Source organism: Xenopus laevis, chromosome 9_10L, assembly GCF_017654675.1.
Source record: "Xenopus laevis strain J_2021 chromosome 9_10L, Xenopus_laevis_v10.1, whole genome shotgun sequence".
Lineage (NCBI taxonomy): Eukaryota > Metazoa > Chordata > Amphibia > Anura > Pipidae > Xenopus > Xenopus laevis.
In genome coordinates this window covers 71,544,762-71,555,651 of record NC_054387.1, presented here as the reverse complement: position 1 = coordinate 71,555,651, position 10,890 = coordinate 71,544,762, and the positions used below count along the sequence as shown (strand labels likewise).

The window sequence follows — 10,890 nt, the reverse complement described above, 5'->3', positions numbered from 1 at the left end:
CTCCTTTAAATATAGTGGAATTTGCTAGGTTATATTTTTTCTAAAGATATGTTGGTCTCATGGTGACTCATGGCGCTGACACATTTCTTAAGCCTGATTCCCTGCACCGTACAAAATCCAATTATTGGCGAGTGAGTGGCAGCAACAGAAATGCCTCCCATCAAATGGGCTGAAGCTGAAATCAAAACAGATCCCGGTGCATGGAGTCAGAGGATTAGCCAGCTGTTCTGCTCCTTCTGCCCTCTCAGCACTTTGCCTTTGATGGTTCCGGAAGTGTCTTGTGCATGTGATGCTCCTGCAGAGAAGGAAGAGTTAAAGGGGCACTGGAAACCCCAGGAGACTGACAGTTTAAAACATACACAATACTCTTAAAAGGACAGTGTCTCGAAAAACTGCTGCTTTACTACCAATTATTATCCCAACTAATATCAGCTGCACATATCCTGAAGCACGACTCCCTGATCTTCATTGGTATAAAACACTTTCTGGACTGTCACCCAAATTGTCATGATAGTCAGGAAAGTGTTAATAGATGGGGAAAATATCCTTCAGAAATCCCCAGTTCAGTATTTAATAAATCTGCCCACTCTGTTCAGGTAAAAACTAAAACACCACAATGTAAAAAGTACTACAGGGAAACCACGATTTTAAGTACCCTGATTTTAAGTTTTCCTGCATTTTACATTTTTTATTTGTGGTTCCACCAATTTATAGTGCATTTCAATGGGTGCATTTCCCTGATTTTAAGTAATGTTTTCCCAGATTTTACATCAAAATTGTGTCCTGATGTACCCAAAAACCTGCTTTTTTTCATCTATGAATGTTATTATTTGTGAAATAAAGAGGTTAAAAATATTAACAAGATATCGGGTTTTCTAGATAATGGACGTTTCATGTAAACATTAACTAAACCCAATAAAGTGGTTTTGCTTTCAATAAGAATGAATGATATCTTAGTTTGGATCCAGTACATGGGACTGTTTTATTATTACAGAGAAAAAGGAAATAATTTTTAAACATTTTGATTATTTTGACAAAAATGAAGTCTATCAGGAAACGGCCTTTCTGTAAAACCACAAACAACAAAACAAAAAACAGGTTTCTGGATAATGGGTCCCATACCTGTATAGTGCTAACATGTTCTGCACTGCTTTGCAGATACTACACATCATTCATATCCATCATGCATGCATGTTATTGTAGTGTGGGAGGAAATCCACGCATGGCTCATGATCCCAGAAACCATGTTTTATCTACACCACCATAACACCATAATGTAAACCATTATTTTGGACAACATAACAAATGGCATCAGGGTTTCCATCAGAAAACATGGGGCCCCATACTATTAGAGTCCATCATACCAAGGGGTGCCATATATTAATCTACTGCCTGCCAGGGACCCCTCTGTGGTGAATCCTACCAACTAAGTGAAATGATGAAGTGGACTATGTTGTATGCCAGGCCACAACACCAATCCCTACCAGCTGTGTCCCATTATGCCCAAAAATACCCATAATTTGCCCAAACACCACCCTCTCTCTTGCAAGCTGCATCCCCTGGTAGATTCCCACAACGACACTTCTGGGTGGCTCAGATAGGAGGCAGTGACTCAAATACATGCCCAATATTTACTTTACTTGCTGGTTTCCTATAATAAAAACTCTTCCAACATTCCTATATCATGGAATCATGTGCATCCTTATAACAAATCAGGGGCATAATTATAGGGGAAACAGACCCTGCTTCTGTGGGGCCTAAGACCTCGTGTCTGCCATCAGTAATCATGGAGCCCATACCAATAAGTTAGCTGGGCCCTCCTCCACCAGAGGGCCCTAGGTATTAGCCTACCAGTTACCTGGGACTTCTGGATGGTGGGCCCTACCAGCAAGTATAATGAAGCCCCAATGAAAAATAAAATGCCCCTCCCATGTGAGGCCACACCCCTGATCTATTCCGGCCATTTCCTAATTATGCCAAACTCCAGCCCGGATCTTTCCAGCCACTCCTCAATTACACCGAACTCTGCCCACAATACTACCCCACCCACTTGATGCAAGCTCTACCCCTTATGCAGGTTGCCTACAAAATGTTTCCATCTTGGGGCCCCTTCACCATTGGGCCCCTGACTATCGTACCCCCTGTATCCCCTGCTGTTTGCACTGCAAGTGGTAAAGAGACCCCGTGAGACAGTATATGTTTATTATTCTGAAAGTTTTGTGTGTCCCTAAAATGATTATCCTGTGGGGCCCACCAACATTTAATTCAAGCACTCATTGAGTTAAGTGAATGGGCAGACAGTTTTGGGTTTCAGAATTCTGTCTTTCCTTTTTCCATGCAAATGATAAAGCCCCAGGCATTTAAATCTATTTCCTCATGCTGGCAGGACGCGCCGGTGATTTCCCAGGGGAAACGATCAGAATCGAATGCGCCATACAAATATTTAATTAAAGCATAAACTCCAATATAAACCTTGTACAAGGTCACTGCAAGTTCAGCCCACTCTGCTTCGTTAATCCTCACTCATTTACTGAATCTCATTATCCACAGTGTTTACAGGTAACAATAAATATGGAAAATATGTTAACTCCTCTCTCCCCCGCCCCCTGGGGTAAGAACTGAATTTTCTGCAATTACTGAGAAAATGAAGCCTCGCTACCTGCAAGAATAAAGCAAACAGTAAGGAGCCTAAAAGAAAAATGTTGCTCTCTCTGTATAACACTGAGATTTAGCTGGCTCTGCACTAGTTACATTTAACCCCGGCCTTTTATGAAGAATTTAAAGGGGAACTATGCCCACTCAAAGAAATAATTTTAATATTGCTCAAAGTGCTCTTCTGAGCAACATTACAAGGTCGCCCCCTGCTGTTCTGTGCCACTGTTGCTGATGCAGGAAGCAACTCCTGATGCTTCTCTGTTTGGTTCTATGGCTTATTGTCACAGGAGCAATAGTAACAGACATGCTAGGAGACATTCGCTGCATCATCAACTTCCATCTTCTGACAGTTGGACAGACAGACAGAACAGCAAGGGCCATCCTGTTGTAATTTCATGACATTAGCATTAAAATGGAAGGGAGAGTGTTGAACCTGTATTTGGCAGCCCTGGGTGGCACAAGGGTTGCAATGCTTCCTAGCAGGGCTCTCCTGCACCCAGTGCCAGGTTATTTTAAAATGTACTGGATTTAAAATCCATGTTGCAGAACACAGCCTATTGAGCCCAGTGCAAGGGAGACTGAGACCTCATGTCTAGCTAAAAACCCAGGAACAAAAGGAATAAAATAAAGGGTCTTTTGAATGAAGAGAGTTTTTCTTGTCGCTGACTTACTGCCGCTTACTCAGCTTTACTCAGAACATGTGTTCCTGGACCTTCTTTGTCTGACAAGACTGCACGTATGACCCAAACACGGTGACTCAAGGAATTCCCATCCAAGAGCTTTGTCATACGGATGAAAAGCTTAGGCAGCACAATGCCAATTTAACTGCATTTATTCATCCAATTGAAGTGTGCACAAGCAGAACAGCACCCCCAGCTGTCAGTGACAACTCTTCTGCTTGCACTCACTCCTCATTGCCTCTGCAAAACTCTTAGGTCCCTCAAGCCTTTTACTTTCCCAAAGGTGGGGGGAGGGAGATAAGGGGGTGTAGAGGAGCCTGTTACATACAGTTTGGGAATAAGTAATACTTTGGCATAACTTTGCCATTTGTCAGCCAGTGGGTTCGCTTTGCACATTTACTCGTCAATCTAAATTTAACTCAGCATTTGGCCCTGCAACCTGGCAGGCTCTGATTCAGTTGAAGTCGGCAGGCATGGCTAAGTGATATTCTGAAGCCCAAAAACTCACGGCGTACACATAATTCTAATTAATCTGTCTTCATGGTGATCCCTAATAGCAAAGTGATCTCAGAGTCAGAGGACATGCACCGTATAGAGTCATTCGAAATGGATACTCTCATCTGATATCAGAGGCCTTTTGTGCAAGGTAAGTGAGCTAGACTGGGGCTGGGGCTGGCAGACAGTCTCTGGGATGCACCTTAATAATCAACATATCATTTGAACCTATTATTGTGCTCTTCTGTGATGCATATTAACAAGTGCTATGAAGTTTAGCAGACAAAAGCTGTGACTGGAGAATAAAAAGAAGGGCATCGAAAGTATGGTTCCTCCTGATTGGATGACTTGATTGTCACACCCCTGATGTCCAGAACTGGCTTTATTAAGTGAGTACATAGGGACACAATGGGGCAGCTAATTGATAACAAGTGGCACATATTGGAATCAAATGTTGATCACCTTCATAGCAGTTGATTATTATGCGCATGTATTAGAACTGGTCACTGTGACAATACCATGTGCAACTAATGAAGCATTAAATGGGCATTACCTACCAGGCCCAATGTGTAAAGTGCAATTCTTGGACACCAATCACAATGCTTTCTAAGTTTTAACCCACTTTAATTATTCCTCAGAATCCCAGTATTTTGTACCTACCACTGTTGCACCTGATGCATCACCATGAAAGCAATTATATGTGCATTATATTAAAAAGTGGGTGCAAGTTGCTGCTAACATTTTCAGTGGGGTTCACGCCATTTTCAGTACACATTTATGGTGTCAAACTGCAATCGTTTTGTTGTATTTAGCTTGGCTGCCTTGCGGCTGCATTCATATCTAACCCAATTGGTTTCATAATACTAACTGCATTAGGCTGATGCAAGTGTAATTATTGGTTTGTTGCTCTGGGATACACCAGCAGAGCAAATTTGCACTTTGGTGTTAAATGAACTATTATATATTATTAATTATGCATAAAGAATAAAAAGAAGATATCCATCGTTTTAATATATTTTTGTTACAATTTGCCTCTGATCTGCAGAAGGCAGGAAAAGCAGGTGTCTGTTTCGTGGATGCAGCACTTACTAATGCCAAGCAATGACTTCTTCTGTTAAAGAGTCTGATGGTGAAGAGGGGAAACTGGATGGTCTGCTGTATGGTTGCACCTGGGAGGAATGTCTAAGGGTGCGTGGGTAGCATAGTAACATTACTTTCCAAAATAGGACAAGTAGCCCAAAAGGTCACACACCTAGTGCGCTCTGGCTATACCCAGTTATGCCCCAATACATCCTGATCTACCCAAATCCCCACCTATATTCAATCAAGCCACATCCCTTTCCACATCTACAATTTGGCGGCATATGGCTGAGATAGAAAGTATCCCAGTGCATTTTTGCTCTTTACAGAAGTGTGTTGGCCTGGGGTAATAAGTAAACCTTTTATTCACTGTAAATTTGACTTTGTGATAACTTTTATATCTTTGCTGGGAAATGTCATAATTGCTGACTTCTGTCAAGTATCAGTTTCAGTTTTAATACATAAAACTGTACATTACAAACACTGGCACCTCCAGGGTTATCCTGGTGGTCTGTGTTATATGCCAAGCAAGAACTGGGGAAGGAAAGGTCTGACTCGGAGCACTGGGTATTTTCCATGACAGTGAAGCCTAGGGAATATAATTGTAACTTTCTGCTCCAGCATTTGAGTGAATGAGCCTTGCCACCAGCAGGACATATACGCAAATATGTGTCAGCAAGTTGCATGTGTCTGTGCACGTGTCCCCTGCAACTGGAAACAAGCTCCTTATGTCTCTGGCACTTGAGCATTGCCGGCTGTCTCCTGTTCCCACTGTCCATAAAGAGAACTTGTAGTGACTGGGCGGTTTATCCATTGTAATAAATATTGCTTATTTATATTGTCCTTCTGCTCACAGAGAGGGGCTTAAATTCTGTCTTATGTGAACCAATGTCCCTCATATAAACATCTGTAATTTTGTTCTATGGCAGGAGTTTTTCTCCAAAAACTTGCCAAGACGGTCACACATTGATATTTACCCCTGAGGGAAGGAATGGGGGAGAATATCAGATGAAACAGTCTGAATTGGTGTAGTTTCCCTTAGAGAAACGACAGGTATTTCTTCCTTCTAAAATATCAGCAGTGTGTGATAAGGCATGAGAGTAGTAGGCAGTATATTGCACAGACTCTATGAACTGATTTACCCTCCCATAGGGAATGTTCGGGGGCTGCTGTACTGTACAATCCCTCTCTTTGCTCAGAAATTTCCAACACTGCCACAGTGGCAGAGATTTCTCAGCAGATTTACATCAAAGAGTACAGTGCTCAGTTGTATATCTGTCTGCTGGAATAATTCAGCAGCGATTATTAGCGAAAATTCCAGTTGTAAAAAGAGGAATTGTGATATGGAATTTCTTCTATACTAGTGAATAAATTCCCCATAACCTATCATGTCAAAATAGCACTACCAACAGGAGAATTTTTAAGACTTTGCTCCACTTTTGGGTGGACAATTAAAAAATATAAAAGGATATTCTGGTAGGTAAGCAATTAAAACAAATCTATGATAGGGACAAACAGAGAATACCTTCTTGTTCAAAAGAATAAACAAAATATCCAATATATTCCAGTAACACAGATATCACAGAAATCCTGGATAAATATTGTGAACAGAGCCATTCTAAGGCCTTGGTGGAACCTGGGCAAACTGCCAACTTTTTGCCACACCCTTGAATACAACACCTATTTTACTACAGCGCAACCCATATAAGACAGTATAATTACTATACAAAACTAATATTTAGAATATTAACCCCCAATGTGCCAATTTAATCCCGAAGTAAAATGGATAACTGGCATATTAATCCTGGACCTGCCAGTATAACACTATAGAAAATGAATAATCTGCATATTAACCCCAGGCATGACAGTATAAATACCACAGAAAATAATCAGCATAATTACGCCAGACGTGCTAGTACAATTACTATAGAAAATGGATAATCAGAAATTAACTCCAAATGTGCCAGTATAGTCCCTGTAGAATAAATCCCAGACTGCCAGTAAGATCACCGAAAGATGTCCCATAAGCACTCCATTAACTCTACACATGCCAGTATGATCACTGAAAAATGAGCAATGAGTAGTGATGGGCGAATTTATTCGCCAGGCACAAATTCGCAACGAATTTGCGCGATTCGCCGTCAGCGAATAAATTCGCGAAACGCCCACGAAAATTTGCGTCAAAATTTTTTTTGCGTAAAAAACGGGCGCCGGTGTAAAAAACAGGCGCCGGCGTCGAAAAAACGGGTGCCGGTGTCAAAAATGGGCGCCGGCATCAAAAACAAGACGCCGGCGCCGTTTTGCGAATTTTTCGCCATTTCACGCGAAATTCACTAATTTTTCGGCAAAGCGAAACGGCGCAAATTCGCCCATCACTACCAATGAGCACTCCATAAATTCCATACATGCCAATCAAATCAGTGGATAGACTGAAAGTATTACCTTATATCTGCAGAATACCAGTAATTAGGTTTTCTTTTCTCTTTTTGTTTCTTAGCACCCAGTGGGATTAATAAGAATATCTTACGGTATATGTTCTGTTTCACCATGGTAGTCAAGCAAAACAAACGTTACTTTCAATATATGAATTATTTAAAACGTGTTTCCTTAATTTTTTTGGAATTCTCAAATACCAACACAATTTTGTAGAATTGTTATTAAAGGGATACTGTCATGGGGAAAAAATTTTTTTCAAAATGAATCAGTTAATAGTGCTGCTTCAGCAGAATTCTGCACTGAAATCCATTTCTCACAAGAGCAAACAGGTTTTTTATATTCAATTTTGAAATCTGACATGGGGCTAGACATATTGTCAATTTCCCAGCTGCCCCAAATCATGTGACTTGTGCTCTGATAAACTTCAATCACTCTTTACTGCTGTACTGCAAGTTGGAGTGATATCACCCCCCCTCCCTTCCCCCCCCCCCCAGCAGCCAAACAAATGAACAATGGGAAGGTAACCAGATAACAGCTCCCTGACACAAAATAACAGCTGCCTGGTAGATCTAAGAACAACACTCAATAGTAAAAGCCCATGTCCCACTGAGACACATTCAGTTACATTGAGAAGGAAAAACAGCAGCCTGCCAGAAAGCATTTCTCTCCTAAAGTGCAGGCACAAGTCACATGACCAGGGGCAGCTGGGAAATTGACAAAATGTCTAGCCCCATGTCAGATTTCAAAATTGAATATAACAAAATCTGTTTGCTCTTTTGAGAAATGGATTTCAGTGCAGAATTCTGCTGGAGCAGCACTATTAACAGATTCATTTTGAAAATTATTTTTTTTCCCCATGACAGTATCCCTTTAAAGAAAGCTTTGCATTATCCCAAACTCTAACTTTGCCCATGCACAGGCTACACAATGATTATAGACAGTGAGTATCTGGACTGAGACTCAAAGCAGGCCCTGTCATTTCAAGAACACAGAGGCCCAAACAGCTCACATAGAGGCCCAAAAAGCCCCTCACCAGCCCAATAAATAGTGACTGTCTATGGAATCTTACATCAGCCCCTCTGGCATTTGCCAGAACCCACAGATTGCCAGTCTGGGCCAGCGACATTAAGGAACTGCATATGGAAAGTGATTGCTGTGAGGAGGGGCAAACATTATATGATTGACAGCTGAGATTAATTTGATTTATTTTTAATAAAAAAAAAAGAATCTGGGCTGTTATTTCATTTGAAAATATTAAATACCGCTTTTTATGTCTGGGTGGCAGGTCCCCTTTTAAAACACTGATTTATTTCAATCCCATTTCAATGGTGAATGCAATATAATTAACTAACATAATGCACAATTATAGTGAATATCAGGGTCATTCTAAAGAAAGGGTTGTGTGTACAAAAAGGGGTTGTTTTGTTGTCTCTCTAACACTCTGATGGATTACTGTATGTGCTATAATGACAAAGAAAATACATACACTGTGCATAATACAAATATGCTGTGCTAACCAACTACATTAAGTGCATTCATTATACAATGTCACACAGCATTCAGGGTATTTCTTATGTCTAGAAGAACCACCGATGCACCCCAATGAGGTCAGTCAAGCTTAATCCTATGCAATTTTCCCAGCGCTTCCCTTAACTTTTATTAAGTGGGCTCACTTTCTTAATTGGGGCACACTGTAAAGACCAAAAGATTCATCAATTGTATGAAGGAGGCCACAAAGCATCCGCAGTGCTGCAAAACTTATATTCCAAAATACACAAAGGTCAGTCAAGCTTAATATACATTTAATTTTAATCAGAGTAGTTATAACACACTCATTACTTGTATATGTACATAGTTATTTACAGAGGGAGTCAGAGAATAATATTGCTTTGTAGCTTAAAAAATTGAGGTTCAACCATAATAAGATTGAAAAAAAAGATTGCCTAGTGTGGGCGTGCAAATGAAGAGCTGTCAAGTGCACTATTCCTTTCCTTATAGCAATTCATATTAAATGGGTGGTTCATCTTTACGTTAACTTATTTTATAGAATGGCTACTTCTAGGCAACTTTTCGATTGGCTTTAATTCTATTCTTTTTTAATGGTTTGCCTTCTGACTCCTTCCAACTTTCAAATGGACCCCTATTTAAAAAAAACAACAAATGATTTGTAAGGCTACAAATGTGTTGTTATTGCTACTTTTTATTACTCATCTTTCTATTCAGTCCCTCTCCTATTCATATTCCAGTCTCTTATTCAAATCATTGCATGGTTGCTAGGGTAATTTGGACCCTAGAAATGGATTGCAGAAGTTGCGAACTGGAGAGCTGCTGAATAAAAAGCTAAAAAACTCAAAATGCACAAATATTAGAAAATAAAAACCAATTGCAAATTTTCTCAAAATATCACTCTCTACATCATACTAAAAGTTAATTTAAAAGTGAACAATCCCTTTAAAGGGGATTTATACCTTCTCTAAAACAGACCCTGGCACTTACGCTACTGTAACTCTCCAAAATATCAACTCAAGCTTTATTACAGATGTTGGCCAAATGATTGCCCAAACATAGTCATCATTACCTGCTCCACATCAGTCATCTCACTGTTATCTAACATGCTACTTAATATTACAGGTATGTGATCCCTTATCCAGAAACCTGTTATCCAGAAATCCAAATAATCCAAATATGATGAGCCAAACCCCTGCTGCAAGCGCCCTTCAGCCCCCCCCCTCACATGCTCATGCCTTCTTTTGCTCCAGGGGAGGGTGGTCGGGGGCAGCAAGGGCAGGGAGCGGGTCTGGGTACTTAAAGTGCTGGTTTAGTTATTGATTCATTGGATGCTTTAACCCTTGATCATGTTGAAGCTTTCTTGGATATGCAGACCAGCAACAACTGGGTGAAGTGTGGCACCTTCGTTCCCTGGTGAGCAGCTATCAGGACACTTTACATTAGAATGTTTGAACAGCTAGCTAAATTGATAACGTAAAAATCTCATGCTTCTAAGGGTTGGGGCAGACAGGCAGATTCGGGGAGATTTAGTCGACCTCTTCTGCGGGGCAACAATCTCCCCGAACTGCCTTCCGTCTGCCCCAACCCTAACTTGTTTTTCAGTAACAATGTTTGTTTATCAGTCACATTGAAAACGTCATTGCTTCTCCCCATGTGCCTGAGCAGGTGCTCGTTATTATTATCATTACCCAAGTAGAAGAAACCTAAACCAATTTGCTCAGCACTCCTTTCAGTGAAAGGGAAACCATGCTTAATCATTCAGTTCTTCAGTCTTAGCACTGACTCATAGTCTTACTATGTAACTCCCACCCACACTGATCTCAGTATTAGAGAACCAACGTTACTACAAGATAAAGCACTTCAGCTCATAACTGTCGCATGCAGCTATCACTTTCTGTACAATTTCTAGTTTCAGACTTTTGGTACTGGAAATGCTGCCAAAAGAAAGTTATTATTCAGCCTGGGGAGCTGTCAAGCACATGTAATGTGTAAATGTATGGCAAGCGTAAGTGTACAGAAGGTGCTCTGGCACAGT

The 10,890-nt window shown here is 40.7% G+C and overlaps 1 protein-coding gene across 1 annotated transcript in view; it reads left to right on the top strand.

Moving 5' to 3' along the window:
- The first annotated feature begins 3,674 nt into the window (after positions 1 to 3,674).
- itgb6.L (integrin subunit beta 6 L homeolog) overlaps positions 3,675 to 10,890 on the top strand; it is a 65,713-nt gene continuing 58,497 nt past the window's right edge. The window contains exon 1 of the mRNA XM_041577103.1: positions 3,675 to 3,981. The gene's annotated coding sequence lies outside the window, so the exon portion shown is untranslated. The remainder of the gene's footprint in view (positions 3,982 to 10,890) is intronic.